This window comes from Pelodiscus sinensis, chromosome 2 (genome assembly GCF_049634645.1).
Source record: "Pelodiscus sinensis isolate JC-2024 chromosome 2, ASM4963464v1, whole genome shotgun sequence".
Lineage (NCBI taxonomy): Eukaryota > Metazoa > Chordata > Testudines > Trionychidae > Pelodiscus > Pelodiscus sinensis.
Genome location: NC_134712.1, coordinates 41,255,100 through 41,274,320, shown reverse-complemented (window position 1 = coordinate 41,274,320; position 19,221 = coordinate 41,255,100). Strand labels below are relative to the sequence as shown.

The 19,221-nt window shown below is 43.0% G+C and overlaps 1 long non-coding RNA gene across 2 annotated transcripts in view; it reads right to left on the bottom strand.

The window, feature by feature from the left end:
- Positions 1–19,221, bottom strand: part of LOC112545137 (uncharacterized) — a 70,504-nt gene that overhangs the window by 6,964 nt on the left and 44,319 nt on the right. For both annotated transcript variants that reach the window (XR_012900913.1, XR_012900912.1), the window contains exon 2: positions 8,381–8,537. This is a non-coding gene — a long non-coding RNA (uncharacterized LOC112545137). The remainder of the gene's footprint in view (positions 1–8,380; positions 8,538–19,221) is intronic.

Below are 19,221 nucleotides of genomic sequence, written 5' to 3'. Positions count from 1 at the left end.
CTGTAAATAGAAATCATTTTATTATTATGTTTTTAAAAGTTACTAAAAATTGAGGACAATTTTCTTAGTGAAGAACCAACCAAAAAGATAAATAATATCCATATTAAGACTCAATGCTCTGTTATGCTTGTAGCCATCTGAATATTATAACATCTTTTATTGGTAGGAAGGACTTTGGTTTTAGCATATTGTGAGCTCCTGTGTCTGATGTGGCTGGTGATGCAGCCATTTTGCTGATAGATATTACGCATCTAACTTGCATGAATAACATATAGTTTTATTAGGCATATTGGAAGTGAGTGTTTTGCACTGTGATCATTTTTTCAGGCATGATGAAGGGTCCCATCCACCCTAATCAACTTTGCATAGCCATAGCTCAACTTCCAATGTTGTGTCTCATCAGTGCAAGTGTCAGTCACTGGACACTGCATTGCCCACAGCCCTATGTCCTCATTTCTTCATGGCGGGATGCATGTTGTTCTTTCAGGACAATTTCTTTTCGCCTGCTTTCCCAGCTTGCCTGGCCATGACAGGTCTGCCCCGGTTATGGCATTTACCATATGGCTAAGCTTGGCTCCACCCTATCTTTTAATAATTCCATCTCACTGACCATCCATGTTGCATTACTTTCACTGAGGGCATTTTAGAATCCAGAACCAAACTATTGATTCTGACTAGTTTATCCATGTTAAATCTGAAAATATTAGCATCCCTTTTCACTCACTGAGAGCCCTTGATATGACCTTGGTGTGCTATGTCTCATTTCATATATTTTTGTGATGTGAACCAATACAGTGCTGTGATAGCTAAAGCTATTAAAGTCATGGTTTGAATGAAATAAACAAATTTTGATGTGCCTACTTAATAGCCTACCAGATAGTCAGTCTCTCTCTCTGTGTGTGTGTGTGTGCGCGCATGTGTATAAGGAGGAAATAACTAGAAGATGCAAATGTCTAGTAAAAGGGAAATAAATAATACTGTATCCAGAACAGGCTTGAAAAAGGTATAGGTATCTTGCTGTTCTGGGAGATCAGGTGGATTTGTATTTCAAATTAAAAAGTATATTGGGCAAACTATTTCCAAAACAATTTTTTTTCATTGAAAGCTTTGTCAATTTTGAATTTTTGAAACAAGAGTCAATTGTAGAAAATTCTTAAGTTGTTCAAAAAAAAATTGCACTATTTTTTTCATGGTTAAAATGGCCGTGAAAATTGTGTGTCAGATGTTTGCATTATTTTTTAAAAGTTCACGCCATCCTGGTTAAATATTATCAGTTACACTAGACACACGTGGCATGATTTTCCGGAAATGTTTTTAACGGAAAAGTTTTCTGTTAAAAGCATTTTCGGAACAGAGCGTCTAGATTGGCACGGACGCTTTTCCGCAAAAGCACTTTTTGCGGAAAAGCATCCATGCCAATCTAGATGTGCTTTTCTGCAAAAAAGCCCCGATCGCCATTTTTGTGATGCCAAATCTGTGTGGCTTTTCACAGGGGCTGTAAAAACACTGTCTCCAGGACAGAGCTGGCACTAGGCATAAGCCGACAAAACAATTGCTCAGGGCCCTCAAGCAGCTAAAGTGGGGCCTCCATTTGCTTTTTATTATTATTATTATTATTATTATTATTAATTTCATAGGAACTTGCCTTCTTTAGTATTGAGTGGGGAGAGCCGCCAAAACATTCCTGCTTAAGGCCCCCAAAGTGCTAGCACCACCACTGCGATCCCTCTGCCTAATTCCAAGGCCCTGGTCCAAAGTATGGAGGAGATGAATATCCTAAAGAAACAGTTAAAAATTCTTAACACTGGCAAAATATATTTATCCCTCTCCACATTCTGGGGATCTCTAAATCATTTTTAAAGATCAGTAACTCCTGCGACATGACTTCACCACCCTCAGCCCCTCCATGCAGTTGTGTCTGCCGAGTCCTGTCAGGGATCTGTATAGCAGCTGCATTGGAGGACTGGGCTGGGGGTGGTACAGCTGCGAGTGTGGGGTCACCCAGTGGCCCCACATTCTCCTCCTTTCCCCTCAGTGGGAGGAGGACAAAGCAACCCCACCTCCAGGTAAAGTAAGGGATGGATCATGGGAAGAGGACGTGGAGAGTGAGGGGCATGGTGGGTCATGAGCCCTCCCCCTTAGCTAGTGTCTTCCCCTTTGTGTCCCTCCTATGAGGGCAGTGTACCAGCAAGAAATGAATTCTACTTGCACTACTGCATACAAGGGAAACGATTAGGCACCTTTCAATAGACATTCACTATTTCATAGGCATTACGAATAGATCAACCTATAATGCAACCAGAACTATAGAGACACAAGATGGGTGAGGTAATAATCTTATTGGGCCAATTTCTGTAGGTGAAAGAGACAAACTTTTGTGCTATTCAGAGCTCTTCCACAGAACTATAAGAATACATGATGATAGGTTCAGTCCACATTATGCAATTCAATTATATGCATTTATCTTATTAAGTACATAAGAATCATGTCATTGTTATCCGGCACCTTTTGATTGCATGTGCTGCTGTTCTGGTTTGTTGCATAACGCTAATTGCATACTTTGGTTGGCTGCATACAAAATTGAGGTCTAAATGCTGCTCTGTACAGTATAATCCCGCTGGATAAGTGAATAATCAGTATATCCACTGGACTGTATCCATTCACCAATATTTTGTGAACAGCTGTGTGTACATGTACAAGACAAAAACTGTTATTGGTGTGTATAAAATGTGGTTCTAACTCAAAAACCTCCACTGGACTAGTAAAAACACAGAAAACAGTAAATGAGAGAACATGCAGCAATCCTCTGGTAGAGTCAATGCAAGCTTCCCACACCAACCCACCTCAACACCCACAGGGCTTTCTCCCCAGCCAAACAATCCAGAGCTTTTCTGCTAAAACTGCCAAAAAGCCAGTCAGTTCTGATGATGATTTTCATAATTAATCCTCAGGGAGCCTTATTACCAATCCTCAAAGTCAAGCTGTGCCCCATTAAGGCCTTTCCTGAATGGCCATTGTTCCTATCAAAGTCCCAAATGAGACAAAATTGTAAATAAGGAGGAAAAGGAAGTGATGCTGGCCAGTTTATAACTGAATGAAAACAGAAAGTGAGACATTTGACCATATAAGGAGAAAATGTAGACAAAACCCTCCCTGGTATCCCAGATCTTGTCCTTCTCCCCCATGCCTTTCACATTCCTGAGAGGCATGCCATATGCCAGAAAATGCTACAGCTGTTACTAAAAAGTGTTGCAATACATATTGATCAGGTAGTTATCATTACTAGATTGTATATCCTGTGACTATCAGTCACAAATAGAGATTTGGATGCAAGTGGTGAATGCATTGTTGAATTAAACTATATTTTAGCTAAAGATTGATTATTATTCTTCTATGACCTGATCTAAAGTCCACTGTAGTCCAAGAGAGTCTTTCCATTGACTTGAATGAGCTTTGGAACAGGATTGTAACAAACATTATAGACACAAATGTTTAAGATCTATATTATAGCCATGAGTTTATCATTTTATTTTATTATTTTAATGTATAACATGTTAAACGTTGACTGTCCTCAAGGAAATCACTTATGTAGAAACCACTACTAGTGACTAAATCTATTAGCAATGCTCTACAGAGAAAAAAGGGGAGGTTATAGTGTAGGATACTTAAAAATGTTCTTATCACTAAGGCCAACAGCTTGGCAGTATTCAAAAGAGAGGATTAAACATTTCTATAGAAAATGAAAATATCCATAGTTACATTAGATAGGATAAAATATTTAAGAGACATAAACCTCATGTTCAGGGCACAAGGCAACCCCTAACTGCAGGAGTATAGGATGAAATTTTCCCTATGGCTAGTTTATTACAAAATTACAATGCAGGATTTCTTGTACCTCTGAAATCTCCAGTACAAGCCACTGTACTAGACAAATCTCTGATCTGAGCCAGTATGATAATCCCTCATGTTTCTATAATTAGGACTAGTTGAATGTGTTAAAATTATCTGTAAATATTCATTAAAAAAACCTTCCATTTGTTTCAGCTTTTATCACATCTCTTGAGGTCTATTTCAACCAGTATTATAAAACATACATTTTTTAGCAGGAATTTTCATCACAATGATGAGTTTTAAGTTATAGTTGGTGAATACATGCTAAAAACTCATTTTTAATTCCTAATCACATTGGCAATCTTAGTCAAAAATTTCCACTCACCCACGAAAGGTAGAAAAAACAAACTTATTTGTTCAATCAAAACAAAGCAACACCTCATTTTTCAGATATTGAATACTCTTCGGTGGGGACAGGCAAAATATGGCCTGCAGACTGAATCCAGCCTGCCAAGCCCAGCAGGAGCCTCAGAGAGGGTCCTTGCCTGTTCTGCCCCTGCACCACTCAGAAAAGCCAGCTGCAGGGATATGTGCATCTCTGAACACTTGTGAGCCCAGGGGAAGGGGAAGAAGATGCTTCTCACACTGTCCCCATCCACAATACACTCTCGTAGCTCCCACTGGCCAGTTTCCGGCCAATAGGAGCTGCTTGTTTGAAGGACAGGCTTCACGCAAAGTACCCCTCCTGCCCCCCAGGCTCACAGTGTTCAGAGAAGCACATGTGCCCCCTACAGCTGACTGTTCTGAGCAGCCTGTAGTGGCATGGAAGGCAGGAAGCCTGGCTGAGGAATCTTCTGGGCTGCTGGCCAGGAGTCAACCCAGGTAAATGTCTCCTGGGCAGAGCCTGCTTCTGGCACCCCAACCTAACCTTCTCCCCAACTCTGTCCCCTTCCTGCACCTCTACCCCATGTAACCCAAACACTCTGCACCCCTGCTCCTGCACACATGCCCCCTCTCAGAGCCTGCAACCCAATCTCCTACCCAGGTCATAACTCCTTCCTTACCCAAACTCCTTCCAAGATCCCACTCCTCCTTCTAGTCCCTTACCCCAAGTGCCCTTCTGCACCCAACCTCCATCCCAGACCCTGTACCTCCTCCATTCATAATTTGGAAGAGTGCAATCTGTGACCACTTAAATTCTTGGAGTGGCCCCCATAAAAAATTATTGTCCACTTCTGCTCTTGGAGAATTACTGGTGAACAGAACAAGAATTACTTGTAAAAAATTGGTACAATATTTTGAATAAGACTATATTTAAGAAAATTGTAAACTGCACGGACACCTTTGAAATCAGAAAAAAATAGATTACATTTGTCAAATTATTTGCTAGGAATTGTTTGCTGTGTTGTGCTTATGATGCTCAAAAATACACTGATATTTTGCTTTATTGCACTAAAGAATTAACATTCATTATATTAGCGGTTAAGTTAATTTTGCTGAACTGGGAAGGCTGTTTACAGTTATGCCCAAGCCACAATTAAATATTGATAATTGAATTCCACATAGCAAAAAATTAGAGAAAAATATGAATTTACACTCTCGTTTTTACAGATCACTGTAGCCATAAACTGTTCTCTTAGGGCTCATCTTCAAATCCCTGCAGTTTAGATTATGGATGTACAAACCACAGTACATATTACCATGCGGTGCTGTAACTCCGTTATGTGGACATTACAGGTGCAAACTTAAAAGGTACCTTAACCTCGTTAAACAGAATATGTTAATACAAACGAGCACCTTTTAATTCATGCCTTCAGTGTCCACATAGGGGAGTTATGGTGCAGCATGCAAGCCACTGTAGTCTGAACTTCGGGGCTATGTACACATAACCTTCGATGCAAGTTGTTTGAGACAGGGGCTGTCTTTTATTAGAACTCTTTAAAATGCCTTGCACAACAGCACCTTGACCTTGCACCTGCTTGAGGCTTGTAAGTGCTACTGCAATTTAATAATAAATACAAGTAACCCTTTTTCTGTTAAGTTTAAGGTGTGTGATTTATATTGGAAACTTCCTTCCATGTAAAAATGTTATGGCTTCTCTATACTGATTGTCCACATCACAACACAGGACCACTCCAAGTGAGCCAACAGCCTCACTGGGTGCCTGGGCAAGACAAGGAGGGACAGCTCCATGCTCCCAGAAGGGGGGAGGCCTCAGGCAGAAGGAGCAGGGTTGGAGAAAACCAGCCCTTAGCGTTGCCCGGACCAGACCGTAGCATGTCTCCCCCCTCCCCCCAGTGCTGCCTGGAGTATACCACACAGCACTCCAGTGGTGATTTAAAGGGCCTGAGGCTCTGAGTGCCATCACTGCTGCAGTAGTGACCATAGTGAATGGGAGCCCCAGGCCCTTTTGAATCATCAGGCCCTGAGGCAGCTGTCCCCTCTCACCACCCTATAGGCAAGCCTAGGCCACTCCCTCCCATTAAAGTCAATATGAATTTTGCCATGGGAATGTGACTAGGTCATAGGATTGCATCTATCCATATTCACCTTTCTGTTTGCTGAATCATTCCACTATATAGCCAGGCTCACAAAGAGCTAGCCTTTGCATGGCCCTTTGGAAACTGGAAGAAGACCATTTCCATTATGCTTTCAGCCGACTAAGTACAGTGGTGACTGCTCCACATGCTGCACTGAACTGCAAAGGGCCTTTATTGTCAGATCTTTCTCCTCTCTGACCTTCCCAGTCTTTCACCTCTATACCTCCAGTCTATCCAAAATAATCCATACTGAGGTCCTTTACCCACTGCTCCAACCATGTCAACTTCTTGCCTGAATTATTTGCTCCTGGCCTTTTACCACACTAAGTCCAAGTTCATTGTCTTCATCCTCAAGTTATTTTCTATACAACTTTACCCCCTTACCAACTTCCCTCCTTTCACTTTATCTTTCCACCGCTCTTGCTCTCTACAGTGCTCCCAATCCACCTTGTTTACTGTTGCCTTTGCAACCCCTGCCTGGAGTGGCATTCTGTTTCTCCCTAGTGGTGGCTAAGGCTGGTAGTGACCGATGAGTCTGATACAGCCTTGGCTAAAATAATGGTCTTTGAGCCAAGGCTGTAGATGCTCATGATCTATACAGACACTTCCCTTTCCCAAATTGTCCAATTTTTTTTGTCTTTCGTTATCTAAGTTGGGCTATAAACCCAAATTATGTGGATGACTTTTCTTAGGGTTTGTCTAAAGTACATCTCTTTTCAGTAAAAGGATGTAAATTAGACATATTGAAATTGTAAATGAAGCCAGGATTTGAATTTCCCATGCTTCATTTGCATAATGGCAGCCACGGCTTTTTTTTGGAAAAGCCGCTTTTCAGAAAAAAAAACATGGTCAAGACAGGGATCTTTTGACAGAAATGCCCCATTTTGAAAGATCCTGTAACCCTCAAAAACAGGGCATTTCTGTCGAAAGATCCCCAATTTGACCGCGTGTTTTTTTCGAAAAGCTGCTTTTTGAAAAAAGCCGCAGCCGCCATTATGCAAATGAAGCATGGGAAATTCAAATCCTGGCTTCATTTACAATTTTGATATGTCTAATTTACATCCCTTTATTGAAAAAGGGATGTAGTTTAGACATACCCTTTCTTTGTTTGCAAAGCACCTTCAGAATTATTTGCATTGTGAAAATAATCAATAATATTATTGAATAAGTTAAACATGCCAGATTTTCTTAATAAAATATGTATTACTTTCTATCTGAAGGGAGATCATGCTGATCTTACTGACAGAAGATCCTAAGTTTCATTCCTGATTTTTAACCATGTATACAATAATTTCAACAAAACTTTCAATTTATGTTAAAGTTTAATATAACATTTGAGTGAAACAGGAGGTATACGGTGAACATATTATTACAAGCCTTTTTTAAAACAATCTTTTGTATCCCGGACGCTATTCACTTTCACATACTGAGGTATTTAATAAATGAACCCTGAGTCTTTATTATGTTAACATATTTTGCTTCCTGGTATTATCAGAAAAAGTGGAGCAGCTGTGAGCTCTACAGACTGAAGATAAATTTGGGCTTTTAAATGTTCAGATGTACACTCAACACACCACAACATTATATTCACTGGTGCAGAAACTAAATAAAGGATGTCGTAGCAAGCCTGAGCATCAAGCAGTGACAAGGTATGTACTATGAGACCCTCACTCTACTAGCTTCTAATAGGCTAAGCATTGATATGCGAATTGGAGAATCTCTTGTGTGTGGCCTTTTTAATACTGTTGCAGAACACCTCTTCAGTTCATCAGAGAAGGGGCCCTACCAATTCACTGACATTTCTAACTAAAGCACATACAAGCTGAAGCATTTTCACTAGACTGTCTAGCAAACAATAAAATATTCCAGCTTTTGGAAATCACTCAGAGGAACTAGACATGGGCTCAAACTGCAAAATTCACATCAAGATCTCAAACACCCGAAAGCCTGAAGGTGCTTTGATCAATGGATTTTCTTCAGCTGAAATAAAAATGAAAATTCTCTCTCACCTATCAGAGGTGCTTCAGGGGCCACTTCTCTCACTGGAAATAGTGCAGACTTTTGTAGGATCACTGCCACAAGTGAGACAGAGGGAACGGGTGGAACCGGCCCAGGTAGTGGAATTTCCTTGGACTTTAGTGCATACATAGCTGCCATTTCTGTTTCCTAGCATGAAGCAGAGAGAGAGAGAGAGAATTTTGTAACCAGGGTCCCAGAATGGAACCCTCCACTCTGACAGAACTATGGCTTGGGTGTGAGCCAATCGTAGCTAAAAGTTAAAACATTTTAAAAGTTAACATGAGCATCTTGCCTCTAGGAACACTGCCACCCAGAAATGGTGGGACCCCTCAAAGGACAGACTTGGTCTCTAGGTCCGAGGTGGTCGGGAGAAGATGGGGGAATCCCCCTACCCTCTCTCCACTATCATGGTCACTGGGTGATTTGAGGAGGCATAGCCTGATGGGATACATGCATGAATCCTCAAACAGGAATCAATCGCTGGGATAAATTATTGGGACCAATATAGCAGTATAGCAAAGGCTCCATCCATTGTGCTCTAAGAGCAACTGCTCATACTGGCTATGATGAGACTTGTGCTGCAAATACAAGATGTCCTGAAACAGGGTCAAGGCTGCTCATTAACAAAGTCCAAGTGAAAAAGTAGGAGATGGTAACTACAGGTTTGCCCACATGTTGTCTCAGTGTTGGTCAGCTGGGGCCTTTACTAGCATGGTTAGTGGCCAAACAGTACCTAATAATTGTTGATACTGCTGTTTCCTTTGTGACCTGACTCTAGATGACCTAATGCTAGGGCTATTTACAGATGTGTCAAACCCTCATTTTACTACCACAATTAAACAAATAAATAAAGCATCAGAGACAATATCCTATTTAGATGCTTTTTTAAATCACTTATCAGAAGAAAAGAAATTACTTATTTAGATACATATCCAATATAATACACAATCTCTCCACCCCCACCAGAGAAGAAACCTCTTAAGTGATATTTGAAGATTTCTTCATTTCTCTGTGTTTTAAATGTCCCCCTCAGCCTTGTGTTGCTGGCATCAGAGTTCTAGAAGTGGAAGGCTTAACAAGATTCCCTGAGAACCCATTAACATCACTCCTTAATTGGCCTGAAGTATCAATTGGCACAACTTATGCTTCCCCCACATCACTTCAGGCCCCTGTCAGCCCAAATAAGAAGAAATCATCAGTAAGACCCAAAAATAAAAGTTAAAATCAAAATAATATCCAGCTTGGGAAGTCTCAGGTAAAGAATGTGCATTTTATAGCCTCCTTGGAACATAGTGCTTTTCTAACATAAACAAAAGAAATGGGATTTCAGCCTTTAATTCTGACTTTGAGTCAGCCTTGCCAGTAATTCTAAATTTCAAGTCTTTTATCAGTGTCATCAACTCTGTTATTTAAATATGTATTTTTTCCCATTTAACTGAATAATATTTGAGAGGGTAAGTGACTGCTGATGTGCAGAGATACATTTTATCCTCCCTGGCTGTTTGGGGATGAAATCCATCCCAGTAACTACAGCTAAGTTCAACTCACCTGAGCTCTGCTATACTAGAACAGGTAATTGAAATAAATCACCCACCAACCCACTCTTTGCAGCCTAGGAAAGATTAATGGCAGTAGACACTAGAGCTGCCAACTTGGAAGATTTCTATGGTGGTGCAGGAATGGCTATGTGTAAGGAATGTGTGATAAAATGCTATACTGGGACTATAATAAAACACTGGAAAGACGCCAAGGTCCTCTTTCATAATGCAGAGACATTAAGGCCTGTCTGATTGTTATGACAGACAGGTATTTGACTGAATACACTGGCAGCTATAAAAAAAACAGTAGCTAAAAGCTAATGTCAAAATGTGATGTAGGCCTGTCACATGCCATCAGTAGTAATTTTTGCTACGACCACTTGCTGGTAAGGAGGGCAAAGGAAACAATATTGTAGCTGACTGCAAGGAATCAGCCACTTTTGATTTGTACACTTCAGAAGATGATTGGCTCTGTTGTCATCTTCTTTGACTGAGAGGCTGCGTTAAGGGCTGGTAACTGCTCTTGCCAAAGGAGATTTATTCTCTGTGTTGTTTTCAGTTGCTTTGGTGAGAAGAAAAATGTGGTTATTGGAAAGCTGCTATGAATATACTGCATTGATGTCATGTTGTGAGTAGTGCCTCTTACATTACATGAGGCTTCTTACCTAATGTTATACAGGGAACACTTTAAATTATTATTTTTTTAGAACCTTGCCTACATGCCTTACAGGGATCCCCTGCCCAGAAAGCATGCAGTCTCATGGCACACATAATACAATAAATGAGTGCTACCAACAGTGGGGAGGAGGGAACAATAGAGGGAAGGGTAAAAATGGGTTTCATGAAAATAAAGTTGTGCGGTTATACTCCACTTCCTGCAATGACATAACATGCAGAGCCCTATGGAAGTCAATCTATGCCCATAATGATCCTATTACTGATCTTAGAAAGATCACTAAGTAAATTAGGCTCCTCTTGTCAACAAGCATGTTCCCCATTATGTACAGAATTTTTTTCTAATCCCTTTTATTAGACTACACTTCCTTATCCATGCTGCCCTCTTCCTGTACTCCCTCAATATTCTATCACCCTCCCCATTTTATCCCACATCCCTGTTTTCCTTCATCACCCAGCCATTCTCTGTGTCTCAATCTTTGGATTTCCCCAGGGTTGTCCTTCTGGGGGAGGGTTCATATGTTGCACTCTTTAAATGCCTCCACAACCATCCTCTCCTCCTCAGCCCACCATTTATAGGTTAGAGGATTACTTTCAAACAGACATACACTTACAAATGGGTCATGTTTGAGAAGATTGTAAGTCAGTTGTTTAGAACTTGGAATGCATTTTCCCATAGAATCTATGTTATACATGGTAATTAGGTTCCCAGGCTAGCCCACAAAAACCCATTTAACCCACAATGTAGCTGATACTGTATATTTGCAATGAAAAATAGTAGAAATAGTTTTTTAATTTAACCCTGAATGCTGGTGCTTGAGGAAAGGCAGGTTTAATTAGAGGATACCGAGGAGGTAGGTGGAGATTCTGAAGGGGACTTCTAGATATCCCCTAGTTGCCCTGACCACCACACAAGCTCTGCACTGGCTCCTGTGGCCAGCTCCAGTCCCCAGCTGTCCCCACCCCCATATGGGCTGCATGCAGCCCTGCTCATTGTGAAAGAGCTATTCAAGTGGTAATGGAAGCCATTTAACAGACATTTGCCAACTGTCAGTTTTTGAATTTACTGTTAGTCTACCAGACCTTAGTTTAAAATTTGCTTTAAAATAGTTCATTAGTATGTTGCTGAATAATATAAGATCATATATCTAAAAAATCGTTCCCCCTCACCCCCAGGCTGCCATTGGGCATAAGGGCACCAGTTTCATAGTACTGTGTAGGACGCCATAAATCCTAAGAACATGCCTGCCAGAGGCTCCAAGGGAGCTTTTGTTTGTACACATGGATGTTCATAAGTCAGACATTTGTCACTCATGGAGTGCCTATACTGTGAAACAGAGAAGCAGCCTAACTTGGAAAGTTAGGGGTACATTGTACACATTGTAGTAAATGTATACATTGTAGCAAAGTATTTTCAAATAATGGATTTCAGAACTACCCCTTCCTGTGTTCAGTACAGTGATAGCCCATATATACATACAAAATGCATGCTCTGCCATGACAACACATTCTAAAAAAAAGGAACAGACAGAAGTTTGGAGGGAAGAGAACAAACAAGAAGTAATGGACCATATTATGTTTAGGCATCTCTTCATAATGCAGTTTTAATGACACAATGGGCACTAAATACACAAAATAGATTTTTGTACAGATCATTTTAAATTGCCCTACAACTCCCTGTTGTTTTCACAAGTAACATTAATTGGTGCTACCAAATACCTTGTCTCTGGGCTGCATATAGTGATACATCTGGTCTAAATGGCATTGGGATTGTGCATTATCTAAGCATCCATTTTAAAAGAAGTAAGTTTCTGACCCTCATATTTGTGAATCTAATGTAAAATTAATACAGTGTTGTCAATTCTACTGCTAGTCTAGAACAGTAACTCAGAGGCAGGAAACTCACCTGCCCACTTTTAATCTCATTGATGTGTTAATTTTTGAGTCAAGTGATGACCCCTTTGCCATTGGCATTAACTCCTACATTGTTGATCACTTTAGTGGATAGAAAGGGGAAGGGGGCTAGTGTGACAGACACAGAAAGGTAAGAATTGGCATAACGGTATGGAAACAAATGTAAAGTGCAGAATACAGGAGATACACAAATGCATGTAAAAGGAGTGATGGGGAAGGAAGAAAATGGACAAACAGAAGCTGAGTGATGCTGAGTGTGATAAGGTACTGCACAAATAATTACACTCAACGTTTAACTACTATATAGAAGACATTCTATCCTTTGTGAAAAAATCTTCTGTATACAAATCAATGGGAATTCTTCTGTAACTCAAGGGCTATAAGTCCTCCTTTATACCTCCAGCCACTGAATATCATTATAAATGAAATTTAGATGTCTCCACTATGTGAAGTTGATAACCCTAAATTACAGGCTAATCTGAATATGTATCTATAAAAACTTGGACTTCAGTGGGAGAGATTAGGACCGTAGTCAGCAACTCAGATCATTTCCAGAACTCTTACAAAATCTGGCTTCTGCTTTATTGTCTTTGCACAGCATGTCTGTTGTGAATTAGCCAGCTCTTTTGTAAAGGACATTTGATGTTGTGTTCACATTTTAGTTCTTGCAGCCACATAACTGATAGCTCACTATTTGTCAGCAGCATATATGACAGCACATGCCATAAATTTGATTCCTGTTATTGAAGTTTCCTAAAAGAATCTTTAGATTTGGCTTTTTACTCCTGACGTATTGGGTTAGACAAAAGTACCTTGTGAAGGTGATGATGATGATGATGAAGTAGTTCAAATGGACAAAATGCAATGGTGAGAACTTTCATAAGAATGGCCATACTGGGTCAGACCAAAGGTCCATCTAGCCCAGTATCCTATCTCCTGCCAGTAGCCAATGCCAGATGCCCTAGAGAGAGTGAACTCAACAAGTAATCTTCACAAGATCCTTCTATTATCACCCATTTCCAGACAAACAGAGGCTAGTAACACCATTCCTACTAATACTAGCTAATAGCCATTGATGGACCTAAACTCCATGAATTTATCTAGCTCTTTTTTGAACCTTGTTAAAGTCCTAGTCTTCACCTTATCCTCTGGCAAGGAGTGCCACAGATTGACTGTGCACTGTGTGAAGAAAAACTTCCTTTTGTTTGTTTTAAACCTGCTGGCTGTGTCTAGACTGGCAAGTTTTTCTGGAAAATCAGCCGCTTTTCCGGAAAAGCTTGCCAGCTGTCTACACTGGCCGCTTGAATTTCCAAAAAAGCGCTCACGATCTCATGTAAGATCATCAGTGCTTTTCTGGAAATAGTATGCTGCTCCCTTTAGGGCAAAAGTCTTTTTCCGAAAAACTTTTGCACAAAAGGGCCAGTGTAGACAGCACAGTACTGTTTTCCGCAAAAAAGCCCCAACTGAGAAAATGGCAATCGGGGCTTTTTTGTGGAAAAGCGTCCTGCCAATCTAGACGCGCTTTTCCGAAAATGCTTTTAACGGAAAACTTTTCCATTAAAAGCATTTCCGGAAATCATGCCAGTGTAGACGTAGCCGCTGTCTATTAATTTCATTTGGTGACCCCTAGTTCTCCTATTATGGGAACAATTATTATGGGAATTTTTCCTTATTCACTTTTTTCACACCAGTCATGATTTTAATAGACCTCTATTATATTCCCCCTTCAGTCTCTTCTTTTCTAAGCTGAAAAGTCCAAGTCTTTTTAAACCCTCTTCATATGGGACTTTTTCCAACCCTCCAATTATTTTGTCACCCTTTCCTAAACTTTCTCCAATTTCAATATATCTTTTATGAGATGAGGCAAGCACATCTGTACACAGTATCAAGATGTGGGCGTACCATGATTTTATAGAGAGACAATAAGATATTCTCTGTCTTACTGTCTATCCCTTTTTAAATGATTCCTAACATTCTATTTGTTTTTTTGACTGCCACTGCACACTGAGCGGATGTTTTCAGAGAACTATCCATAATGACTACATTTAGACTGCAAGCTTCTTTCAGAATAAGCTTTCCAGAAGAAATCTTCTGGAAAAGCTTATTTTGAAAGAGAGCAACCACATGCCAAAAGCACAATGAAATAGCGATTTGCTATTTTGAAAAATAACGTTAACACTGATTGGACACTATCCCGCATTTAAGGCCATCTAGAACCACTTCAGTCAGGGCATTAGAGGTGTATCTAAACTACAGGGGTTTTTTGAAAAAAAGTGGCCTTTTTTTGAAAAAACTTCCCCTGCATCTAGACTGCTGTCACTTTCTTTCTAAAGTAAATCAAAAGAATGCGGCAGTTTTTTTGACAGCGGAAAACCTCATTTTGAGGAATAACGTCTTTTCTTGAAAGTGCTCTTTGAAAAAAGGCGTTATGTAATGCAAACTGTGCTTTTTCAAAAGAGAGCATCCAGAATGCCTGGGTGCTCTCTTTCAAAAAAGCGGCTTGCTTTTTCGAAAGTACAGGTTGTAGTCTAGACGCTCTTTTTTGAAAGAGGCTTTTTTGAAAGTATCTTTTGAAAAAGCCCCTTTCAAAAGAGGCTTGCAGTCTAGACGTAGCCTAGGTCAGCAGTTGCTTCCGCATGCTGTTGCCTAAGGCTGAGATACGTGCTTAAAGGGACCCCCTGGACAACCATTTCTCAGCTTCTTCTGCTTGCTTGCCTATCTGTCCGAAGGATGGCAAAGCATTTGCAGTGTGTGCTCTGGTTGCCCTGCTTCAGGACACCGCAGCGTACTCCAGCCATGGAGCTGGAGCTGCCTCTTGGCATGCAATGGCCCCACACTGCCATGCTGCAATTTCTGCAGCCGTTTCTATAGGCTGCCTTCAGGGACGGATGAGGGTTTTGTGGGGCTCAGGGCAGAACAATTTCGCGGGGCCCCCCTTTGACACGGCGCATGCGCCGTGACACCATGGTGCATGTGCGGGGCCCAGGGCAGCCGCCCCGCTCACCCTGCCCTATATCGGCCACTGGCTGCCTTCATGGTCCTCCATGAGCTCAACTCAGAGCTCATCATTGAGAACCTCTGCCTGTGCGTGGGAGCAAGTCCTTTGCAACTGCACCCCACAGTAGAGAGATGTTTCTGGAGGCTGGACATCAATTCCAACTGGTGGAACTGGCTGGTGATGGAGTGGTGGAATGACCAGCAGTGGTTCCACAACTTCAGGATGAGGAAGAAGACATTCATGAAGCTGTGTGCCTGGCTCGCCCCCACCCTCCATCGACGTGACACCCAGATGTGACCTGCCACCCCCTGGAAAAGCAGGTCATCATCACTGTCTGGAAGTTCGGCATGACAGACAGTTACTGGTCTATGGGCAACCAGTTTGGCATGGGAAAGTCCACCGTCATGGCCCTCCTCATGGAAGTAAGGCACTCTCGGGCTGCAGTCCCTGGAGGGAGGAAGAAGTACTGGAAAGGGGGACCCTGGGGAAATGCGGCATTGGGATGCAAGGAGTGGGGGGGAAGCCCCATCTTTGGGGGTTCTGCAGTCCCACCCTCACACAGTCATGCAGAGGGGTGTGGGCTTCAGGGGGGTGGCTCCTGGGGTGTTTGGGGTTGGGGAGATTCAAGGACCTCCCAAGGGCTCAGGTATCCCCTTTGATTCTCTGTTTTGTTTGTTTGTTTGTCTCCTTCTGCAGGTGGTGAGGGCCATAAACACCATCCTGCTGCACAGGGTCATCTGCTTGGGAGACCTGGCCATGATCATGACCAGATTTGCTGCCTTGGGCTTCCCCAACTGCAGGGGGGTGATTAATGGAACCCACATCCCCATCTGGGTCCTGGAACACTGTGCTGCCCAGTGCATAAACCGTAAGGTATATTTTTCCATGGTCCTGCAAGCCCTGGTCAACCACTGTGGACAGTTCAGTGACATTTTCAGCGGCTGGCCGGGGAGGGCACACAATGCCCGCATCTTCCACAACTCCAGCCTCTACCAGAAGCTGGAGGTTGGCACTTTCTTCCTTGAGTGCAATGTCAGGGCCAGGGACATAGAGATGCCACTGTGCATTGTGGGGGGTGTGGCCTACCCCTCATGCTATGGCTTATGAAGCCATACACTGCCCACCTGGACCGAAGCAGGGACCATTTCAATACCCGCCTGGGCAGAGCCTGCAGCCAGGCCAAATGCACCTTCAGCCACTTGAAGGCATAGTGCAGGTGCCTCCTGACCTACCTCGACGTGTGGGGGATACAATATCCCCCACGTAGTGTCAGCCTGTTGTGTTCTCTACAACATTGTGTAAGGGCCTTTCTTCCAGGGTAGGGGGCAAAGGCCAGCCGGGAAGGATGGGCCTTTGAGCAGTTGTGCACAGCTGTCATCCACCAGGCCCATCAACTAGGGAGGCGCATCCAGGAGACCCTGAGGGAGAGTTTCTCTGAAGGACCTCAGTAACTTTCCCCAGGGCCTCCCCACTAGGGGCCTGTGCCTTGTTCCCTCTCTGCCTCTCACACAACAACCCCTCCTCCTCGCCCCCTCCCCCAAACAAATTCCCTTACCTGCAGACAAAATAAAAACAACCATTTGGTTTAAAAAAAATAACTGTTTGCTTTTTTATTTGGGATAAAAGTAACTGGGAAGGAGTTAGGGAGGCTGAAAACCTAGATAGGAGGTGGAGGGGGGTCTTGGAGGGCGGGAGGAGATGCTCAGAGCTGGGGCTGAGACTGGTGTGTAGTTTGGGTGGTACTTCTACCTTATGTCCGGGGACCTTTGTGACCTTGGGAGTGGGGGGTCCTGGGAAAACAGGGGGATAGGCAGGAGGGAGGCTGGAGCAGAGTCAGGTATGGCAGTGGTGAGGGGCTGGCATGGCAGGGACAGGAGGCGGGCATGCCATCATCTCCTGGACGGTGGCAGAGATGTTGCAGCCCTGCTGGAGCAGCTTGGTCCCATCTGGGCCTGCCATTGTGCATTGTCCCGGACCTTCTGGGCCAGCGTCTGCTTCATGTCCCAGAGGATGGACACGTGCTCCTTCATTAGGTCCCTCTGGCGTCTGCGGCTCCCCTGGGGTCTGGCATCTGGCTCCCCTGGTGGCAATTGCCCCACAGTCATGGCAGGTCTGGCTGGGGAGAATAAAGAGAGGTGGTCAATCATCCCCGGAGACCTGTTCCTGAGGCCTGGCCCTCATCAGTGAGCAACAGTCCTCAGGACAGAGAATGGTGATATCCCAGGAACAAGGCCATGTGTGGTCTGGAAAGCAGGCCCTGCCTCACAGGGGCCCAGAGGTCTCCAGGGGACTATGCTTCCTGCCACCCCCACTCCCTATCCCACGTACAAGCAGGCAAGGGAAGTGTCCAGCCCCACTGGGATACCATGCGTGGGAGAGGGACCTCGAGCAGCCTGGACTTATATCAGGGCTGCACACATACCTGTGCCTGGCAACGCAGTCCCCGGAAGCGGGTGGTGTCTCGAGCAGGCATGCCTGTGTGCCATGTGCCGCACTCCAGAGTCTGTGTGTGGGCATGCGTGTGCCCTTGTCCCCAGTTTCCTTCCAGCAGTGGCTGGTGGTGGGAGGGCATTCCCCCATCTCCCAGGGTTCATAAGTGTATTTGGTCTCCCCAGAGCCTGTGAGCAGGAGCCCAGGGGTGGTCCAGGGCTGCTTCCTGGGGCTGAATGGAGCAGACTGGTGCTGCATGTGCTCCAGAGTGCGGTGCTGGCCCCTCATGGCCAGGCTCTCAGCCATCCAGCCGTAGATGTCTGCTTTGCCATCTGGAGTGGGGATCCTGGAGGGTCTCCTCTTCGCCCCATACCTCCAGGAGAGCCAGGAACTATAGAGTAGTGATGAGTACAGACAGAGTGGCCAGCACGGCACCTGTGTTATTTCCTGGGGTAAGGGTCTTTTTTTCCCCCAACAGAACTCCCTCTTCCGTGTCCACAGGCCCTTTTGTGGGAAGGATTGCATAACAGTCTGTAGACAAGATGGCTCTTGGACCTTCATTATTTATCATGATAAATATCTCCTTACTCACAGCACCAAAGCCTTACAAAATTGGACAGATCCTTCTTTCAGTTCTCAGGCTGTTCATTGAAGCCTCCTACTGCTCGCACACTCATTAGGACACCCACATCTGTCTAAATGGCTATCTCTGATATAAAAACTATTAATCAAGAAGTTAGCAGTTCAAGCAAATATATCAGAAGATAATCAGAATTAAAAGCTGAACTAAACGTTGCAAATTATTTTGTGTGTTTATCATTAAAACCAAACTAGCTGAATTTATGCATGTTCAATTTTGACCATTGAAACTTCTGAAATGACTATCTGTACAGCCAAATTATGTGCCGGTGCAAGATGATGCAGTGCTTTTGAGTTGAAGATAGTCATGCCAATTTACACTACTAGTAAACAGACCAATGTTACCTTGCCTTTAAATTGGCTAATTTATTTCCTCATGGCATTGATTTAAAAAAAAAAAAAAAAAAACCCTAAACGTTTAAAATTAGATGCAAATGTAGTGGACAGTAGTTACTTTCAATTACAAACCTCAACTATTAGTGACCCTTATCCGAGATTATTTAAAATATAAAACCCCAGTAAGCATTACTACCCAGCACTAGACTTTTAACCTTTTGAATTTAAAGGGCTTTACAAAGGAAGTCAGTATCATCATCATCATCATCCCAACCTGAATGATCCATCCTGAATTGTTCTG